Source organism: Pinus tabuliformis, chromosome 7, assembly GCF_031772625.1.
Source record: "Pinus tabuliformis cultivar Carrire ecotype Pingquan chromosome 7, CPIR1, whole genome shotgun sequence".
NCBI lineage: Eukaryota > Viridiplantae > Streptophyta > Pinopsida > Pinales > Pinaceae > Pinus > Pinus tabuliformis.
Genome location: NC_142293.1, coordinates 2,006,821,249 through 2,006,844,895, shown reverse-complemented (window position 1 = coordinate 2,006,844,895; position 23,647 = coordinate 2,006,821,249).

Genomic DNA, 23,647 nt, shown 5'->3' with positions numbered 1-23,647 from the left:
GAATTCCCTGATGTTTTCGCCTGCTATTATTCTAAAATTCCTAGACTAGATCTCGTCATTGTTGAATGTCATAATGACACTTGGCTCGATGCCATAACTGTTCGCCAAAAGAAAAGGCCTATCCATCCTTCCAAACATGAAGTTATCAAAGCTGAGATCGATAAGCTCAAGTAGGCTGGTTTCATCTATCCCATTGAATACACCACATGGATGTCCAATATTGTTCCCATTCTCAAGAAATTAGGCACCATTCGTGTCTGAACTGACTTCTGCAATATGAAAAAATCTTGTCCCAAAGACAACTTTCACACACCCTTCATCGACCAGGTTATTGATGAGTGTGCGAGGCATGAGGTTTTATACTTTATGGATGGATTCTCATGATATAACCATGTACATATCCGTTATGCCGATCAGTTTAAGATCATTTTCACTAGTCCATGGGGAACTTTCGCTTACAAGGTCATGCCTTTGATTTTAAAGAATCAGTCAAGACCATCATTGCGAGCTGTTGTTAGGGTGAGATCTCATATGAGACCTAGAGGGAAATCAATCTCACAACCAAAACCTTCCCCAATAATAGAAGTACAATCAGGGATGAAGAAGTAACAAGTAGAGGATGTGAGGAACTGCATATTGCAAGTTCAGGAGAAGAAGATTTTATGGAATTCTCTGCGCCATTTGATCAAAGGATCGTTGTTAAACAACATCAACCACCTATTATAGAATGGCCAAGGCCAAAACCTGTTGAGATTCCAAGTGGGTATTGGTGGGTATTCATGGCTCTTGCAACCGCTTCAATTGAACTTCCAATTGGAGATATCGGAGGTGATGCGCTTATGAAGCCTATTCCTATGACAACATTACCTAATTTCCATCGTCTTTCTTCTGAGGATCTATACACATTCCTTTTTGAATTAGACATTGTTTTTTGAGGGTATGATTACATTTCTGATGCGCAGAAATTGAAGATATTCCCCGCTACTTTGAAGGGCACAACTTTGGGATGGTTTATGGGTTTACGGGGGGAATCTATTGCTACATGGGACGATATGAAGACGATTTTCATCGAGAAATATCAAGACTACTAAAAATCTCGAGACGTGAAGGAAGAAATCTTTAAGATTATGCAGAAAGAGGATGAGAACATGGAGAAATTTGTTGAGAACTTTCAATATAGTTTGCATAGATCAGGGCATTCTGATTTGGATAAGAATATTTTGAAAATAATCTTTCTCTTGGAACTGAGGGAGGAATATTTGGAACTATTGAATTTGGTAGGGAAAGGATACATATCATAGGAGGACTTTGATGCCATATGTGAATTATGCATCAAGTGTTCACAAGGGGTTTCAAGGCATAAGCAAGGGATCCAAACTTTCAAGGCATACAACGGGGGAGTCACAAAAGCAAAGCTTGGGAACTTGCTGGATAATTTGAGAACCCATATCCTGAGCACATTGTCATCATAGCTGGATGTGTTATAGGTGAAACAAAAGTAGATATAAGCAGAGAATGCTATGTCCATTTTCTATCCTCAATGTAGGAAGAAGCATCCGCTGAAGGAATGCACATTGAATTCCATCAAAACTTGTGTGATATGTAAACAAAGTCATTCCACTAGCACCAATCTATCTCTTCCTAGGCTGAAGGCAGCCTTTCAGGGAACAAATGAAGAAATGGATCAATTGTATTTGATGGGATCAAAGAAACCATGGAAACCATAGCCACGGAACATGAATCAAGGTATGCCTCAAGACCCTTCTTAGTATTTTAATAATATGAATTTTGGGCCTTAGTCTATACCGTTTTCACCTTCATGGCAACAGTCTTATCAATATTTGATGCCTTGCCAACCATGCTACCCTCAATTTGGTCCAAACCCTTCATGGTCCCAGAGTTGGCATGGACCTCCTCCTCCTCCTTTAGGAAAATTTTCCCAACCTATGCCACAACAGTAACTACAACTTCCTTCTAATGCATCCACTAGCAATCCTCCTCTTCGTTTGCAACCGCCTCTTCAATCCCATCCAAATCCAAAAGATCGAGGGCTCAGTAGGTTGAGACACTCAACTTCCCTACATATAGTACTACCACTGTGGAATGTAACAAATTGAATCTCCAATCCGTCCAGTTGGTGAATACTCAGACTTCATCAATAATTGTTGAACATACTGATGGTGAAGTCTCAGAACCAGAACCTAGAGATTATACCAGAACAATTGGCGATGACTCAATACAAATTCCTATGAAACAAAAAACCCCTTCACAAATAATTATTACTAGAGGATGTCAGACTAGTCCAGCTCATCCTCAAAGATTATCATTGAGAAAACCAAGTCCTCGTCCTGAATTTGACCTTTTAGCGGGGTTGCAGAATTTAGTTGTCAAAATATCATTACATCAGGCTATGAAGGATGTACTGATTTATGCAAAAATAATTAAATAATATTTATCTAAGAAAACTGGTAGAAAACTGAAGGATCCACTCACTATTCATGTTATGCGAAAATTATAAGACATAATATTAGGGAAGCCTATACCTGTTAAATACGGGGATCTAGGGAACTCTATCCTGATAGTACACATTAATGGTGTTGATATCCCAAATGTACTAGTATATTTGGGGGAAGCAATTAACGTTATAACCTCTACAACTATGATTACTTGGGTCTGTGGAACCTTAAACCAACTCCTACTGTCCTAGAATTGGTAGATTGGTCTACTATAAGACTAGTAGGGAAGATGGAAGATATAACCATTTCAATAGACTCGTGGCAATACCATGTCAATCTTTTTGTTTTACATACTCAATCTCCAGCCGGTGGACACCATTTGATTTTAGGAAGACCTTTGCTTGCGACTGTAGATGCTTGCATTGGGTGTCGTCTAGAAATATGGTCATATCGTATGGGGAAGTTACAAAGAATATTATCCTCTATCTCCCTACCGAACCAAGTTCATTAGATAAACCAGCATTTATCTTGATGCAAAAATATCTACCTATGAAAGAGCCTGAAACTGAGAATGAAGAAGTTAGACCGATCCTTACGATCAGTGAGGCTCTTTGTTTCAAGGATGAAACAAAGGATGACACCATTAACACCTTTCTCAGCAGTCCCAACTCTGTTTCTATCCCAACCCACCAACTATTCAAATCTGTCATGAGTTGCAGCATTCAGGAAAATATGGAACCAGAAACAGAAGTTGGAAATATTCTGGTAATTGTATCTCGTGACAGCATTTTTGTAGAAATCAAACTAGGGAAAACATTGAATATTCCTAGCCTTTCTCCCTCCCAAACTGAACAATTATTGAAGGTCCTTCGGGAACATAAAGGAGCCTTTTCTTGGGAGTATACAGATATGAAAGGAATCCTTGTTGATTTATGCACTCATCACATATACATTAAAGAAGAATCTCAACCTGTTAGGCAGCCACAGAGAAGAATGAACCCTGCCTTAAAAAACATTTTCAAAGATGAATTACATAAGCTATTAGATATGGGTTTCATTTATCCAATATCGGAAAGTCAATGGGTTTCCCCACTGGTCATTATTCCTAATAAGAATGGGAAGTGGTAGATTTGTGTGGATTATAGGGAGTTAAATAAAGCAATTTTAAAATATCATTTTCCCCTTCCCTTTATTGACCAGGTCCTTGATACGTTAGCTAGAAATAAGTTTTTCTCCTTTCTATATGGATTTAGTAGATACAACTAGATACAAATAGCTCTTGAGGGTCATGATAACACCACCTTCACATGTCCTTGGGGGACCTTTTCCTATCGATTCCTCCCATTTGGTCTTTGTAATGTACCCACTAACTTTGAAAGGGCAATAGTAGGAATTTTTGTGATCTAATCAATGATAGTGTTGAAATTTACATGGATGACTTCAACCCAAATGGGGATTATTTTGAAGAAGGTCTAGAAAGCTTAGAGAAAGTACCTAAAATATGTATACAAACATATGTTTCTCTTAGTACAAAAAAATTTCATATGATGATGGAGGAAGGAATAATGTTGGGACATCTCCTTTCAGCTACAGGAATTTTGGTTGATACTGCTAAGGTAGAAGTGATATTGATTTTTCCTACACCTAAGACACTGACACAGGTAGGAAGATTTATTGGTTATGTTGGCTATTGCAAGCGGTTTATAGAAAAAATTTCTCAGAAAACATTCCCACATTTTCAATTGTTACCTAAAGATGCAAAGTTTGTGTGGACAGATGAATGTGAAGAAACCTTTAAAGAAATCAAAGAACTAGTTTGTAAAGATCTGATATTATGAGGTCCTGACCAAAAGCTCCCATTTCACATCTCTACATATGTTTTTCAAATAGCAGTAGGGGTGGTCCTAGGGAAATCAGAGGATAAGAAATCATATGTGATCTATTATGTGAGAAATAACTTGACTCCTACTGAGTTGAACTATACGATAATTGAAAAAGAGTTCTTGGATGTTATTAATGCTATTAATAAGTTCTGGCATTATATTACAGGGTATCCTACTTTTGTGCACACTGATCATACAACTATTAGGTATCTGATGAATAAAATAATAACACCTAGTCATATTACAAGATGGTTGTTGTAAATTCAAGAATTTGATATTACCATTGTTGATAAGCCAAGGAAAGATAATGTGGTTGAATATTTCCTATTTAGAATGGATACTAGTGATGAAGTTACCCCTGTTGAGGATGGCTTTCCAGATGAACATCTTTTTTCAATTTCTACTCACACTCCATGGCATGTAGATAATGCTAACTATATTGCTACAGGAAAATTTCCTCAACACTTACCTTATAGAGAACAAAGAAGGATTGTCCATCATAGTGCCCGCTATTCATGGATAAAAGTATATCTCTTCTACATGGGACCCAACCAATAAATCTAGCACTGCATAAGTGAGGATAACGTCTATGGTACCCTGAAAGCTACTCATGATGGCCCTTGCAGGGGAAATTTTGTAGATAAGTGGACAGGTCATAAGGTGCTGCAAATGGGGTACTATTGGCCCTCTATTTTTTGTGATGCAGGGAAATATGCTCGAGGGTTCGATATTATCAAATGGATGGGTTAGCCTGGTCATGAAAATGAGATGCTGCTATAGCCTCAACTAGTTCTTGAGCCCTTTGGAAAATGGGCTATTGATTTCGTTGGGCCATTCAATCCGCATTCACATCAGAAATTTCACATTCTAATTTGTATGTAATATGTAACAAAGTGGGTAGAGCCTAAGACTATTGTGAAAGAAACAAAATAGGTTGTCTCAAACGTTTTATTTGAAGAAATGTTTGCTCGGTATGGAGCTCCTAGAGAGATAGTTTCATATGGAATGGCATAGTTTACATTACATCTGATAGCAGGACTTATGAAGAAATATGGGATCAAGCATAGGGTAACATCTCCATATCACCCTTAGGCGAATGGCCAAGTTGAGAGCACAAACAAGGGATTGGAAAATATTCTTACAAAGGTTGTAGCAAACCATCATCAGAATTGGGCTGAAAAACTTCTTGAGGAACTATGGGTGTATAGAACAACATGACGAAAAACAATAGGATTTTCACCATGTGAGCTTTTCTATGGGAAATCCCCTTTGTTTCTGGTGGAGTTCGAAATTAAGATGCTCATGACAACCCTTGAAGTAGGTTTGAATGTTTCAGAAGCCCATAAACATAAACTAGATTAGTTAAATGAGTTGGATGAAATTTGTTTGGTAGCTGTCCAGAATACTGATGCAATTCAGTAGCAGTGAACTAAATGGCATGATAGGTTTATTAAGGAAAAGGTGTTTCAAAGAGGATATTGGGAATTTCTCTATAACTCTCGGTTCAAATATTTGAAAGGGAAATGTTGCTCCAGATGGATGGCACAATATGAAGTTGACACAGTGTTTGATAACGGGACAGTTAGACTTCTAACAATGGATGAGGCACATACTCCTTTTCTTGTAAATGGACTTTGCCTTAGAGTATACCACCGTCTAGCTTCTAAAGACTCCTTTATCTAACATTTCTCTGATAATTCTGGTTTTGAAGTTATGAGTGCAGAGAACTCTTGCTCTACACCTTTGATCTAAAAAAATGCCAAAAATATATATCTATATATCTAATATAATAAAATGTTGTTACTACTCTATCATTCGTTTTCGTGCAGTTATCTCACTATGTTGTTACTCTAATCATGGCGATTTTGTTTAAGTACTTCACTCATGTTGTTACTCCTCCGGTGTTGTTACTCTGATCATGGTGATTTTGTCTAAGTACTTCACTAGTGATGTTACTCCTCCAATGCAGTTATTACTTCGGTGTTGTTACTCCTCTGGTGTTGTTACTCCATGGCGATGGCGATTTCATCTAAGTACACTGATGTTGTTATTCCTCCAGTGTTGTTACTCCTCCGGTGCTGTTACTCCCCTCGTCCTTTTACTCCATTGAGATTTCGTCTAAGTACTCTGGTGTTGCTACTCCTCCAGTGTTGTTACTCCATCGTGATTTCATCTAAGTACTCCAAAGTTGTTACTCCTCATGTGATGTTACTCCTTTGGCATTGTTACTCGTCGCGATTCCGACTAAGTGTTCAAATGGTGCTATTACTCCTTGGGCAATGTTACTTCCCCAATGTGTTACTCCTCCAATGTTGATACTCCCTCCGATGTTGTTATTCCTCCGCTGTTGTTACTCCATCAAGGTAAGTTGCCAAGTACATCCCCGATCGACTTTGTGGATTTTATTGATAATTCATTTGACATGACTCGATATGACCACGGATGATCATCCCCTTAGTTGGGGACGGGGGGTGGGGGGGGGGTATTATAATAAATATGAAGACACCATAATTAAAATGAAGTAATGACTTGTTGTATCACTATTAAACCCTATTCCAAGTGCATACACTCCACGATCCCCACCATACCTCGCACAGTTATCCATATGATTTGGGACTTGAATAAGTACGATTGCGTTAATGGAAGGTCCTTTCCAATGCTGTGAAATGATTACCATAATTATCACTCATTATTACAATAATCTGCCATGGATTTTTCCATATTTTAGCATTATCTTCCCGATTTTCACTATCATTGCACCCTGTCACCACCACAACCCCATCACTACAATTTTACCTGTCGACACTCCTCCTCAACGGTCTTGCTGTTACTCCAATTTCTGCTACACAACAACTGTAGAATGGGTTGGCAAGCCATTAGGCACGAACCAAAGAATAAAGTGTAGGTCCAGAGCAATCCAGATGTATGGCAGATCTTTTTAAATGCAGGATGGCATGTGTATTTTGAGAGGCTGCAAGGATTTCACGTAGCCATCACAGTCGAATTCACATTGAATTTGGATGGAAATAATTCCAGAGTGCGTGGATTGGATATTCCCTTCATAGAGGAAGTAATTTCAATTGTCAGTGGATTACCGCAAGGAGGGCATAAATGGTTTTCAAGGAATTCTCCTTTGCTAGAGTTCTCAGAATTGTTCTTACAGGCTGGTGAAGGTTGGTTTGCTACTTTCTGCACCCATCAACTGAGATTTCATATTTTATCATGAGGTACATTACTTGTGAAGGTTGGTTTGCTACTTTGTATAAGTATCATTTTAAGCTTCTTTCATGCCTTCAGTTTCTATTCATTCTCTAGACATGCCATATTTTCTATGGAATAACCTTCAGATAATGGTGTAGTCTGCTAGCCAGTCTCGACAAGCATTAGTGGTCCTTACAAAACATGGTTTCATGAACTTCTATGGCTTGGACACAATTCACCGAGCTATGAGAGGAAGAACTTGCGGCTATGATGCCTGCAAAAGAGGGTGAGGAAGAATTGATGGCAGAAGAATAAGGAACCATAGACAACGCTACTCCACAAGAACCAGCATCGCCTGTTGGCTCAACAGGAGTAGAAGAAATGGAAACAGGAGAGGCCACAACCGACGTTGATCCACAAGAACTAGTGTTTCCTACTACCTTAGCAAGAGTGGAAGCAATGGAGATAGAAGAAGCCAAAATTGACGTTACTCCACAAAAACTAGTGTCACCTGTTGGCCCAATGGAATAAGAAGAAATGGAGATAGAAGAAAATGCAATCGACATTGCTCTGCAGGAACCAACGACATTTTCCACTTTGAAGAGAGAATCACCATGCTTGGATGAAATTGCAGGTGGCGCTGAAACACAAGAACCAACATCACTTGTTCAAGAAATAGAGGAACCTTTGGACGAGGCTACAAGTGGTGTTGACAGACAAGAACCACCATCCCCTGTTCAAGAAGTCGAGGAACCTTTGGATGAGGCTACAAGTGGTGCTGATACACAAGGACTAGCATCACCTACTCAAGCGATTGAAGAACCCTTGAAAGAAGTAGAGGCCACAGTTGACACTACTCCACAAGAACGAGTGTCGATTGTTGAGCAAGAGGACAAAGTAGAAGAAGCATAGGAAGAAAAGAAAAGGGAGAATAGATCAACCAGTGAGCATAGGGGAAGGAGGACCTGAGGCATCAGAAACTAAGAGAGTGGACACTGAAGAAAGCATTTTTCGTTCTCCACTTCTTACATCCTTACCAAGAGGGGCAAGAAATTTCCATTCACGTAGGCATCTAGTAAAGGAAGAAGCCTCTCCCCCAATCATAAAATTTGTCAGGCAGGTTAAACGCACCATCGTCAATATTGTTACACAAGAATTAGTGTCAACTGGTGAACAAAGTGCACAGATTGAGGGATTGGTGATCGACATTATCACACAAGAACCAGTGTTGACCAAAGAACAAACTAAAGAGACCATGGCTGATACTGTCCCCGCAAGGCTGTTAGAGGAGGACGTTGTTATTGAAGCTACCCCACATGGACTTGCAGTGGCTATAGAGCCACCAAAGGAAGGTATGGAGGATTCGAAGCTTGAAGGAGAAAATGGTTGAGAAGTGGATCAGTTGCAAGAAAAGGGTGTCAAAGACACTACCCCACAAGGGCTAGTCATGACTCCAGAATCACCAATGGAAGATATGGATATTCCAAGACTCGAAGGGGGAGACATTGGGACTATTCCCAGAGTCGATGAACAAACATAGGGGTTCAGGGTAAAGCAAGAGCCGATTGACGAATTTGTCAGTGTCAATCCACCAAACCCCACACTAGCTTCGATACCAATTGAGGAGGTTGCTATCAAATAGGAATTCATTGAGAAATGCGCAAGAAGAAGGCATCCTCTTAAAGAGAGGTACCATTCACAGTTCAGGGAAAAAATGTAGCTAAAAATGGAAAATGTCAAGTTAAGGAAGCATGTACAATGCTTAAGAAGGAAATTGAGAAGGCATAAAAAGAATGTTGCAAAACCTAGGGTTGAAACCATCTCAGCAACAGTGCAGACCAAGGACATGCCCACAACCTCTGCAACTCCGCAGACCGAGTTGTTTTTACATGTGATCGAGGCATGAGAGTTTTTCATAACTGCAAAAATTCAGAAGTGGCAAGCTGCTACAACTTGCCTTCAACCGGGGACCATTCCTTTAGAAACCCACTAGGAAGGAGTGAAGGGATTTCATGAGCAAGCCATGAAATTAGTTACCAATTACATGGAGCAATTAGAGAAAGAGAAATAGAAGCAGGAGAAGTAGCATAATAAAATTAAGGAACTAGAAGTGTAGGTGCAGCTACTGAAGGCTGATAAGGAAGAAATGTTCGCTCTAGCATAATAGGTAATGGCTTTCCAACCCCTTGTCCATAGCTATGCTCTGTTCCTCCATGAACAATATCTATTCTTTTGTTTAAAAAGTGTTTGCCAGAAACTCAACCATGAGATAAAATACTCAATGCAGCTTTTGTGCATCTTGAGAAGCCAAAATATTTTGGATCAAAACTTGATGTGAAAACTCTATATGAATGATTACATTTTGGGAAATTATCAATTAGTTAACCTAGTTCCATATGTGAGAGACACTAAATTGAGATCCTTTACCTCCTACACAATTAATTGGGTTAAATGGAAAAAGACCTTCGCCACGTTCGAAGAGAATCAAGAAAACATACCACTTGTCCTTTGGATGGACAATTTCTAGTCTCTGAATGTTTATAACAGACACTGAACCCTCTTAGAGATCAAGGGATGGAAAGAAAGGATGATGGAAACCCAGAAATGGTGCATTGACATATGCACAAAACAAATTTTTACTTGTCAAGAGGAGGCCCGGGACAGCTGCCAGAAATGGTGGATGCCATCGTCATCAGCCGTCAGGGTACATGAACCTTTTGGGGCCCCCAATGTTTCTCAGGCTTCGAACAGGGTACCTTGGTATATTGCATGCATGCAGCTTTGTGGGGTCCAATGGATGGTTTTGAGGTTCTAGTTCCCCATTATTTGGTTTTCAGCCAATCAATATACTTCAACTTACGAGGTAGGTGAGGATTGGTTGAAGGAAGTCATCCAGACAGATGCATATAAGCCTTCGGGGACAGAAATGGCTGCAAAATATGATCTCACACAACTTCATGCCGATCATTGTAATTCCAACCCCGATCTGCAGAGGCGACGAGCTACATGAGTACATGTAGAAAGACTAGTTTGGGGGGAGATTTTAGTGGCTAAATTTGCATGTTTTTACCCACCTTTTTACCTTGTTTCCTGTATCCATTTCACACCATTGTTGGTCAATTTACATTCTAAGCCACACAAGTATACCTCATGTCATGTTGTTATGAATAATTAATCAGTGAAGCATAGTCATAGGGGATTGTTGCCTAAATGGTTTTCTAATTTGATTATTCTTGTAGATTTGGAGGAAGTATGATCAAGATTGTGGTTCTACAATGGTGGCCATCTAGTTGGTAGGGATATCTTAAGAGATCATCTTCAACGATGGATCAATATTTTAATCAACGCACTATTATCTTTATATTCTATTTCACTTAAGAAACTACTATGTAATTGTAGGCAGACAACTACCATAATTCTAGGAGTTGTTAGTGTTAACAAATTGTATAAGTAGAATTATGGGGCTGTGAAAGCCAGTAGTTAAGATGACAAGGAATTATATTAACTTTGAGTATGTAACCACAAACATGTATTATCCTTTTGATTAATGAGATTCTGATCTTCTGAGCATTTCGTGACTTCTTGATCTCGCCACAACCCTGATCAGGGAGTTGGGCCCACTCTCCTAACCAAGTGCTCTTGGATAGATGTGTGCATAGGTTTGTTTTAGTTAATTTATTTATCATTGTGAAGGATTATCAAGACGTTGCTATGAGTCTACTTTTCTGTTACTCTTGTTGCTATTACAGTCATTATTGTTGATAGAAGTCTTTCAGATTAATCACATAGTTAGTATTTGGTTGACATTTCGAACCAACTAATGTGGTTCATCGTCAGGACAAGGTGGGAAATCAATCGATCAAAATGTATAAATAGTAAGGATGCACCATTGCCCAGAGATAGCCATTGAAAACTAGTCATTGGTAAGTTAGTTAAAAATAATTAAAGAAATGGGAAAGGGAAAAGTCCGTTGGAATATTAATTAATGAGTTAAATACTAGCTGTTATGCAATAAATTTTTTATTTTTTTATTTTTGTCGATTTATATACTATATAGTGTTATTCTTTAGGGGATGACTTATTCCCAATAAGTATATTTAGTTGAAAACTAATTATTTAAAATATTTAATTATAATATATTTTAATTTTAATATATTTAATTTTAATTATATTAATTATAATACTATTTTAATAATTAGAAATAGAGCGATTTCAAATTATAAATAAATAAAGAAATAGGTTAATAATTGGTACTAAAAAAAAACAACAACGACAACAACAACTATGCAATTTCAAATTATAAACAAACAGAGAAATAGGTTAATAATTGCAAAATAAAAAAATAAAATAAAAAATTAATTAATTAAATAAAAAATAAAGAGGATATTCTAACTAGAACAATTCCAACAAATAAATAAAGAAAGAGGAAGGTCAAAAGGAATAATAAGAACTAAAACCTAAGGGGACTCAAAAATAGAAAAAGGAGAAAAGAGAGATAAAGAGAGAGGCTGCTAAAAGATATATACAAAAAGGGATAAACACAATAACTAGGGGGAAGAATTGAACCCGAAGGAGATAAAGGTAAAAATAAAGAAAGAAGGAGAAAGAGGAAGAAGGGGAGGTAGAATCATGAAGAGAGAGCTGGAATCTAACTCTTACTCAATTTCCACCCATAATCCCTATTGAGACTTTTGCCATGCCTCTCAATCTCAATTGCTTCCCTTAGTTTCCTATGATGGAAATAATCAACCTTCGCAATGACTTTGGATTCTTCAATGCTGACGTGGTGTTTGGATTTCTCCGCATGTTCAGCTAGGGCTGATGTGCAGGAGTGATTGTGTCTAATGTCTGCAGCATGCTCATTGAACCTATGCTTAATAGACCTCCCTGTTTCTCCGATATAGGGGATACCACAAGAGCAGGGAACCAGGTAGGCACCCTTCATGTCCTTAGGGTCAATAGGGTCTTTAACAGATCCAAGAGAGTTCTTAATGGTGTTTAGAGGTTTCAATGAAGAAGAGACATTAGACTTCCTGACAATATGGGCAATCCTATCTGTGGTTGCTTGGGTATAGGGGAGATGAACCATAGAGAGAGGATCACAACTAGAAGGTTTAACTCTTGGCGCTTTGTAGGATTTGTGAAAGGCCTTGAGGCTTTGATATCTACTATACCCATTATTCTTATAAAATTCAAGAAGATGAGATTTCTCTTGCTCCAGGTGGTCGTCATCAGACATCCTTAGAGCATGGGTAGCAAGAGTGCTGAGAACCTCGAATTTCTGGGCTTGGAAATGATGAGAACTGGCATGAAGATACTATTCCGTGTGATCTTTCTTTCAAAAGACTTGGTGACTGATGGAACCATCATCCATCCTAGAGAGGAGAATGTCAAGAAAGGGAAGGCGACCATTCACCTCAACTTCCATCGTGAACTTGATGGAGTCTGATTGCGAATTAAGGTGGTTCAGAAATAGATCTAGCTTCTCCCGACCATGAGGCCAGATGACGCAAGTATCATCAATGAACCTTTTCCATTTTTTGGGCGAAACTGAGTAGATTCGAAGGCATTGGTCTCCAAATCTTCCATAAACAAGTTTGCAACGATGGGGGAAAGAGGGGAGCCCATCATAACATGATAAGTTTTCTCATAGTAGTAGTAGTAGTAGTAGTAGTAGTAATAATAATAATAATAATAATAATAATAATAATTATTATTATTATTATTATTATTATTATTATTATTATTATTATTATTTGTTGAGTTTTAAAAATGTTATTAATATTTCTAGTAGAAATTTTGATCCATTTGTCTTTAGCCTCCTTAATAAAGGTCTCAATTTTTCCCTTGCCCCTAGTAAGATTCCTACTGATGACATTATATGTAGCATTGAATATGGTATTAAAGACCTTCCAGATGATGTCAAGGAAACTTTTAGGCAATATTGTGTGGTAATTCTTAGGAAGGCTAAACCTCCTAAGAAAACATTGAGCAAGGCTAAGTGTCTTGCCCTTAAATCCCTTAGGGACAGCCCTCACATTGTCATCCTGAAAGCGGATAAGGGTGGGGCAGTCGTCATTCTTGATAAATCTAACTATGTCTAGAAAATGGTAGACCATCTTTCTAATAGTGGGAGTTACATCAAGCTAAAGAAAAATCCCATTAAATCCATTTCTAAGGATGTAGCATCCATCATTAAGTCAACTCCTTCTCTTAACCCTATTTCCCAGAAGCTCATTGAGAGCAATTCCCTTACCCCTAGAATCTATGGCTTTCCAAAAATCCATAAATCTAGGGTTCCCTTAAGACCTATTATTAACACAATAGGCAGTACCACCTATCTTCTTGCTAAATTATTAGCTCAAAGGCTTAAACCTCTTGTTTGTCTCACTGATTCGTTTTTCAAAGACTCTGCCTCTTTTCTTCAAGAGTGGAGAGATATCAAGTTCGAACCTGGAGATTTACTGGTGAGTTTTGACATTGTATCCTTATACACCATAATTCCCATCCAAGAGGCTATTGACATCATAAATCATATCACTGACAAAGACACTACTAAGTTGGTTAGCCTCTACCTCACCTTGACTTTCTTTAGTTTCCAAGGTTAGTTCTATGAGAAAACTTGTGGTGTTGCGATGGGCTCTCCTCTTTCCCCCATCGTTGCAAACTTGTTTATGGAATATTTTGAGACCAAGGCCTTGGCCTCACCTCAGTTTCACCCTAAAAAATGGAAATGGTTCATTGATGATACTTGTGCCATCTGACCTCATGGTTGGGAGAAGTTGGATCTATTTCTGAACCACCTTAATTCGCAATCAGACTCTATCAAGTTCACGATGGAAGTTGAGGTGAATGGTTTCCTTCACTTTCTTGACATTCTCCTCTCTTGGATGGATGATGATTCCATCAGTCACCAAGTTTTTCGAAAGAAAACTCACACGGAACAGTATCTCCATGCCAATTCTCATCATTTCCCAGCCTAGAAATTTGGAGTTCTCAGCACTCTTGCTACCTATGCTCTAAGGATCTCTAATGACAACCACCTAGAGTAGGAGAAATCTCATCTTCTTGAAGCTTTTAAGAATAATTGGTATAGTAGATCTCAAAGCCTCAAGGCCTTTCACAAAGCCTGCAAAGCGCCGAAAGTTAAACTTGCTAGTTGTGATCGTATCCCTAAGGTTCCTATATCCAAGGAACCACAGATAGGATTTCACATATCCTTAGGAAGTCTAATGTATCTTCTTCATTCAAACCTCTCAACACCATTAAGAACTCTCTTAGATCTACTAAAGACCCTATTGACCCTAAGGACATGAAGGGTGTCTACCTAGTTCCCTGCTCTTGTGGTATCCCCTATATCAAAGACACAGGGAGGTCTATTAAGAATATAATCAATGAGCACACTACAAACATTAGACACAATCATTCCCACACCTCAACCCTAGCCAAACATGCAAAGAAATCAAAACACCACATCTGCATTGAAGAATCCAAAATCATTGCAAAGGTTGATCATTTCCATCATAGGAAACTGAGGGAAGAAATTGAGATTAAGAGGCATGGAACAAATCTCAATAGGGATGATGGGTGGAAATTGAGTAAGAGTTGGATTATAGTGTTAGAAATAATACTGAGAGGGGGGGTGAATCAGTATTATTAAATCATTATAACTTTTTCATTTCCATATTAAGATTCATATACGCTACTTCAGTTAAGGCAAACCGCATGTATACGCAACTGTGTGTAATGCAACAAGAGTATATCTAGTAAACTTATGATTCAGTTAGTTGATCCTTAATGAGTGCATCGGAACATTATTAACCATATGAACAGTAAATAGTAGCAGTAAAATAGAATAGATGATCACACACAAGAAGCACACATGAACACCATGATGTAAGGTGGCAACCCAATGTGGGTGAAAACCACCTGTTGCAAGTCGTCTCAATCTTCTTTTTAATAAGAAACTTCTTTTACAATAGTTCTGTACTAGTGTAGTCTTATACCAGTACGCAGGCTTCTACCTGCAGAAGGCTACAACCTTCTCTCGTTCTCCAGACTCTCTTGGAAGGGAGCTACAACCCCCTTAGCTCTTGTACTAGCCGATCCATTTACTAGTATGTAGGTGCCGGCCTACTGAAATGCTCCAACCTTTACTTGTTTCCCAGCCACTACTGGAAGGGAGCTATCACCCCCTTTGCTCTTGTACTAGCTAATGTACTAGTACGTAGGTGCTGACCTACAGAATGCTACAACCTTGTCTTTCTTCCTCTAGGTACCACGTTTCATGAATTTTTCAGACTGGATACTCATGGAACACATCATCATAATCTGAAGGCCATGTTTCATCCAATTTTCATACTGGACCCATCAACAACATTGAAGCACAAAATTAATCATCACAGCAATACACCCATCAACTACACCTACATCATCAATCTTTGAATCACCCAATACTGAAACACTGAAACCCTGTCAACAACACAGTCACCAGAACACAGAACAGACAACAGAACTCTGCAACAATAATCAGATCCAACTACAACTTCAATTATCATATCTCATAATGTATACACTACTATGAAGAACCAAACACGCGCACATATGGGCTTTCACCAAAGCCAACCTGCGTACAGATCTACAAATATTTACTCATAACTTTGTGGCTGTTTCAGACATCAGTCATACCCAGATCATAACATTCATACAATACAACATGCATCAATCATTTAGATCTATTATATCCATAATCAAACCATATAATGATAAACATTCCAAGCCTTAAGATCACAATCCATCCTTAGATCTTGTTCTCCATCAACCGTTGAGATTCCTCCTTAGCTTAGATCAAGCAATGCATCATGAACCCATAACCTACATACTGGAACTCATCCTTCATCAGATATTCAAGACTTTCTCAATTCCTTTGCCTAATGATCTTCTTCTCCTTTTATAGTCTTAGGCCTTACTCAATACCATGGTCCAAAACCATTGAGAACCAATAATAGGGACCCAATACCTGGGTTCAACACTTCGGACACAATACCAAGGACCAAAACCATAGGTCTAAATATCACGGACCCAAAAAAAGCTTTCCCACATGTACACGCTTTTCCGTGCATGAAAGTGCGTGCATACACATACGCGACTTTTGATCAGCAATCCCGTGTGTATACGCGTCTTTGTATATAGTGAACTTGCGTGTATAACCTATGTGTATACCCTACTTGTTATATAGCGAACCTACGTATATACACGACTTGGTACATAGTGAACCTACGTATAACCTACATATGTACACGACTTGGTATATAGTGAACCTACATATATACTCTTCTTTCTTCATTCTTTGTAGTCTAATCATCAACTCTTTGCTATTGACCTTATGATCTGTCATCTGTGTGAGTTGCCATCAAGGACAACACTTGTATCATAATGCCAACAATCTCCCCTTTGGACTTGATGGCAAAGCTAACTTGTTGTACTGAGAACTGTCATCTGATTCCTTTGAGCTGTCTTGCATTCCATGTATTCTGTCACATCTGTTATCTCTTCTGTATATTCTTCTAGTTATATATAAGTGAGTTGTTCTTCTACGAGTGGGTTTCCATCAAGTACAACACATGCATCATAATGCCAACAATCTCCCCCTTTGGACTTGATGGCAACAACCATACCAAGTCACTCTCCCCCTTTGACATCAAGGGCAAAGGGCAGACCAAGATATTCTCTTCCTTGATATACATTCCGTTGTCCATACTCCCCCTAAGTACCTACTGAAATCTTTGATTGAGCTCCCCCTTTGTATATGCCAAGTTGTACCAATCTCTCCATGCTCCCTCTGAGTACATGCTGCAATCTCTGCTCTGCTAAAGAGTGTTGTTCATGCTCCCCCTGACTGTAAGCAAGGTCTGCAAAAAGATGTTCAACAAAAAGAACATGACTTTATCATAAATGAGCTTCCTATCACCAATGACTCATACATACATCCATCTCCAAACCAAGTGGGGATATACCAATATTGACTCATCCACCCAACCAAGTGGGGATACACCAAATACCAATTGTTTATACATGACTGAAATATTACATCATCTTTCCCATGCATAGTGGGGGTACAAATTACATCATATGACCAAAAGGGATTCATCAAATGACTACAATAGATAGAGATAAGCTATTACATCATGAGTCTTGATATGACCTTTACATGACATTTATAATAGAGACCAAACATCTAAATAAGATCATGATAGTCATCAGCAACTATCATACATAATGTATGATCTGCTCCATACGCATCTGTCAACAGCATCTATACCAGCAACAAAATCATTCACATTATATCATATGTGAAAAACACCATAGCCATCTCATCAAGATCTGCATGATCCAAGTATCATCACTTTGGGAACATCCGCATCAATCAACAGACATATAGGTAAGAACTCATCATCATCATGTCTCCAACAATGCAACTTTGGGTAATCATTCATGTATCCAGCACTATGTATCTTGAGCTCAAGATCATTTGTCAAGATTTCTTGATATCATCAATAGCAACAATCCTCATCCACATGAGCACCAATAACTATAGGAATCCTGCAACATAACTATATTATATGATCTTTATGCATATGATGACAGCAGTATATGAGTGACTCATCATCAAGTAATGAAGATGTGTATTCAAGCATTTTACTTCTCCTTATCCTTATGAAGATCACCATGTAAGCACCATATATGCATCATCAGAGAATCAACCACAAGTCTGATCTGAACATCAGCTATGTAACCTCAAGAATCATATGAGATTTTGTCATGGATAACTCATAACCATATCATAGCAAGTTATATCATTTAGCCATATAAGCATCATTACCAAGGACTACTAACCATAATGCCAACAACGCATTATTAAAAGCATATGCTCCCCCTAAACTTGTAACATCTTTTCACTGTCAGATCTGATCATGCATATATCAACAAGAAGTATCAAGGCATCATTGTCATTAATTTAGGATCAAAGCACTTTAAAACATCTTACAAGTGTCAAGACATTTCCACACATCATCAGCAAATTGTAACCATTATCAAATAGAGCAAATAATGGACTGAATCATATCAGACCCTTTTATGAGCATGTCCCTGTTGCTTTTCTTCAAACTAACATATATGTGACTATGCAGTAACTAACTCATGTATATACGTGACTTCCCTTTATGAAACTTGCATATGAGATTTAGGATACTGAGGTTTTACACTTTCAGCTCCCTCTGAGTCTATTATGTCTGTACATTGTGCTGTGCCACATTTTCCTAACTGTACTTCCTTCTTCTATCTTCAAGTGTGATGATGTTTTCTGCTTTCGGTATGGTGCCCATACTTTGTTCCTGCATTCCTTAGCTATCTATCCAAGCTTGTTACATGCATAACATATCATACATTTCATACATTTCATATTCCTTTTGTAGCAATCAACAACTCTGTAACCAAACATATTGCAAGGAAAACAATATCCCTTAAAGTACCTGGAACGTGATGATCTTTCTGTGTGATGGTCTTGAACCATTCTTCTTCTGCATCTAGCTGCAACATGTCCAAGATTATGACATACATAACATTCAACATTAGTCATCGGAGGAGTAAAAGATTTTCTTTGAAGAATTTCTTTCCTTGGCTATTGATGGGGTTGTCCTCTCATCTCCTTGATTATTTTAGATTTTACATTAGAGTTCCTTGCCTCTCCTTGTGAGTTAGATTCATCTTCAACAGATTCATAAAACCCAAGGCCAGTTTTGATATTAGGAGACCTTTGACTACTAAGAATATCATCCAAGATCTTAGTACTATCTTGAAATCGTAAGAACTTATCCTTTTCTTCTAATTTATCTTTAAGAATATTTACCTCAGCCTGATGTTGCTCCTCCTTTTCATGATACTGCTTCTTCATGTTTTCTTCAGCTTTTCTTCCCTCTTCCAACTGATGTCTTAGTTCAAGAACTTTGTTTTCTTCTTTTTCAAGAGCTTGGAGTAGTTCTTTATTCTGCTTATTTTATTCTTCAAGATCTTCTTTTAGCGAGAGGATTGTAGCTTCAAGACTTTCATAATAACTGGATCTATCTCTGAGTTTCTTGATTGTTGTGCTCCTTTCATTGACTTCATTTCTTAATGATGTTACTTCATCCTGCAACTTTTGACATTGATCTTCCTTGTCCTTGAATAACTTCCTTACCTTGTTTTCTTCCTCTAATTGAGCTTTTAGTTTGGTAGCTTCTTCTTTGAAAGCACATTCCCTTTTATTCAATAGATCTTGTTGCTCTCTAATTTTGTCCGTAAGTCTTTTAAATTTTGCCTCTATTTGATATCTTTCTTTCTCACCCATAAGAGAAAATTCAGTTGTTTCACTATCACTTTCATCATCTTCAAATGGATAGATAAGTGTATCACCAGAGGATAACAAATTCATACCTTATAGTTCATCTTCATTCTGAAGTGATTCAGAATCTGAAGTGCTTCTCCCACATATTCCCCAAACGATTCTCCCATTGTCATAGTTCTTCTGAGATGTCTTCTTCTTCTTAGGCAAATTCTTCTTAAGCTTCTTTCCCATTGTTCTATGGATCTCCTTCAAGCGATCAAGCTTCTACCACAGGACTGGCTCTAATACCAATTGTTGGAAATAATACTGAGAGGGGGGGTGAATCAATATTATTAAATCAATATAACTTTTTCATTTCCATATTAAGATTCATAGACGCTACTTCAATTAAGGCAAACCACGTGTATACGCAACTGTGTGTAATGCAACAAGCGTATATCTAGTAAACTTATGATTCAGTTAGTTGATCCTTAATGACTGCATCAGAACATTATTAACCATATGAACAGTAAACAAGAGTAGTAAAATAGAATAGATCATCACACACAAGAAGCACACATGAACACCATGATGTAAGGTGGAAGCCCAATGTGGGTGAAAACCACCTGCTGCAAATCGTCTTAATCGTCTTTTTAATAAGAAACTTCTTTTACAATAGTTCTGTACTGGTTCAGTCTTATACCAATATGTAGGCTTCTACTTGCAGAAGGCTACAACCTTCTCTCGTTCTCCAGACTCTCCTAGAAGGGAGTTACAACCCCCTTAGCTCTTGTACTAGCCAATCCATTTACTAGTACGTAGGTGCCGGCCTACTGAAATGCTCCAACCTTTACTCGTTTTCCAGCCGCTACTGGAAGGGAGCTATCACCCCCTTTGCTCTTGTACTAGCTGATGTACTATTACGTAGGTGCCAACCTACAGAATGCTACAACCTTCTCTTTCTTCCTCTAGGTAGCATGTTTCATGAATTTTTCAGACTAGATACTCATGGAACACATCATTATAATCTGAAGGCCATGTTTCATCCAATTTTCATACTGGACCCATCAACAACATTGAAGCACAAAATTAATTATCACAGCAATACACCCATCAACTACACCTACATCATCAATCTCTGAATCAACAAATACTGAAACACTGAAACCCTGTCAACAACAAAGTCACCAAAACACAGAATAAACAACAGAACTCTGCAAAAATAATCAGATCCAACTACAACTTCAATTATCATATCTCATAGTGTATACGCTACTATGAAGAACCAAACCTGCATACATACGCGCTTTCACCAAAGCCAACCCGCGTACAGATCTGCAAATATTTACTCATAACTTTGCAGCTGTTTCAGAGATTAGTCATACCCAGATCATAACATTCATACAATACAACATGCATCAATAATTTAGATCTAGTATATCCATAATCAAACCATATAATGATAAACATTCCAAGCCTTAAGATCCTGATCCGTCCTCAGATCTTATTCTCCATCAACCGTTGAGATTCCTCCTTAGCTTAGATCAAGCAATGCATCATGAACCCATAACCTGCATACTGGATCTCATCCTTCATCAGATATTCAAGACTTTGTCAATTCCTTTTGCCTAATGATCTTCTTCTCCTTTTATAGTCTTAGGCCTTACTCAATACCATGGTCCAAAACCATTAAGAACCAATACTAGGGACCCAATACCTAGGTTCAATAGTTCAGATGCAATACCAAGGACCAAAACCATAGGTCTAAATACCACGGACCGAAAAATAAGATTTCCCACATGTACGCTCTTTTCCATGCATGAAAGTGCGTGCATACGCATATGTGAATTTTGATCCGCAATCCCGCATGTATACACGTCTTTGTATATAGTGAACCTGCGTGTATACCCTACTTGTTATATAGCGAACCTACGTATATACACGACTTGGTACATAGTGAACCTACGTATAACCTACATATGTACACGACTTGGTATATAGTGAACCTACATATATACTCTTCTTTCTTCATTCTTTGTAGTCTAATCATCAACTCTTTGCTATTGACCTTATGATCTGTCATCTGTGTGAGTTGCCATCAAGGACAACACTTGTATCATAATGCCAACAATCTCCCCCTTTGGACTTGATGGCAAAGCTAACTTGTTGTACTGAGAACTGTCATCTGATTCCTTTGAGCTGTCCTGCATTCCATGTATTCTGTCACATCTGTTATCTCTTCTGTATATTCTTCTAGTTATATATAAGTGAGTTGTTCTTCTACGAGTGGGTTTCCATCAAGTACAACACATGCATCATAATGCCAACAATCTCCCCCTTTGGACTTGATGGCAACAACCATACCAAGTCACTCTCCCCCTTTGACATCAAGGGCAAAGGGCAGACCAAGATATTCTCTTCCTTGATATACATTCCGTTGTCCATACTCCCCCTAAGTACCTACTGAAATCTTTGATTGAGCTCCCCCTTTGTATATGCCAAGTTGTACCAATCTCTCCATGCTCCCTCTGAGTACATGCTGCAATCTCTGCTCTGCTAAAGAGTGTTGTTCATGCTCCCCCTGACTGTAAGCAAGGTCTGCAAAAAGATGTTCAACAAAAAGAACATGACTTTATCATAAGTGAGCTTCCTATCACCAATGACTCATACATACATCCATCTCCCAACCAAGTGGGGATATACCAATATTGACTCATCCATCCAACCAAGTGGGGATACACCAAATACCAATTTTTTATACATGACTGAAAGATTACATCATCTTTCCCATGCATAGTGGGGGTACAAATTACATCATATGACCAAAAGGGATTCATCAAATGACTACAACAGATAGAGATAAGCTATTACATCATGAATCTTGATATGACCTTTACATGACATTTATAACAGAGACCAAACATCTAAATAAGATCATGATAGTCATCATCAACTATCATACATAATGTATGATCTGCTCCATAAGTATCTGTCAACAGCATCTAGACCAGCAACAAAATCATTCACATTATATCATATGTGAAAAACACCATAGCCATCTCATCAAGATCTGCATGATCCAAGTATCATCACTTTGGGAACATCTGCATCAATCAACAGACATATAGGTAAGAACTCATCATCATCATGTCTCCAACAATGCAACTTTGGGTAATCATTCATGTATCCAGCACTATGTATCTTGAGCTCAAGATCATTTGTCAAGATTTCTTGATATCTTCAACAGCAATAATCCTCATCCACATGAGCACCAATAACTATAGGAATCCTGCATCATAATTGTATTATATGATCTTTATGTATACGACGACAACAACATATGAGTGACTCATCATCAAGTAATGAAGATGTGTATTCAAACTTTGTACTTCTCCTTATCCTTATGAAGATCACCATGTAAGCACCATATATGCATCATCAGAGAATCAACCACAAGTCTGATCTGAAGATCAACTATGTAACCTCAAGAATCATATGAGATTTTGTCATGGATAACTCATAACCATATCATAGCAAGATATCATTTAGCCATATAAGCATCATTACCAAGGACTACTAACGATAATGCCAACAACGAATTATTAAAAGCATATGCTCCCCCTGAACTTGTGCCATCTATTCACTGTCAAATCTGATCATGCGTATATCAGCAAGAAGTATCAAGGCATTATCATCATTAATTTAGGATCAAAACACTTTAAAACATCTTACAAGTGTCAAGACAT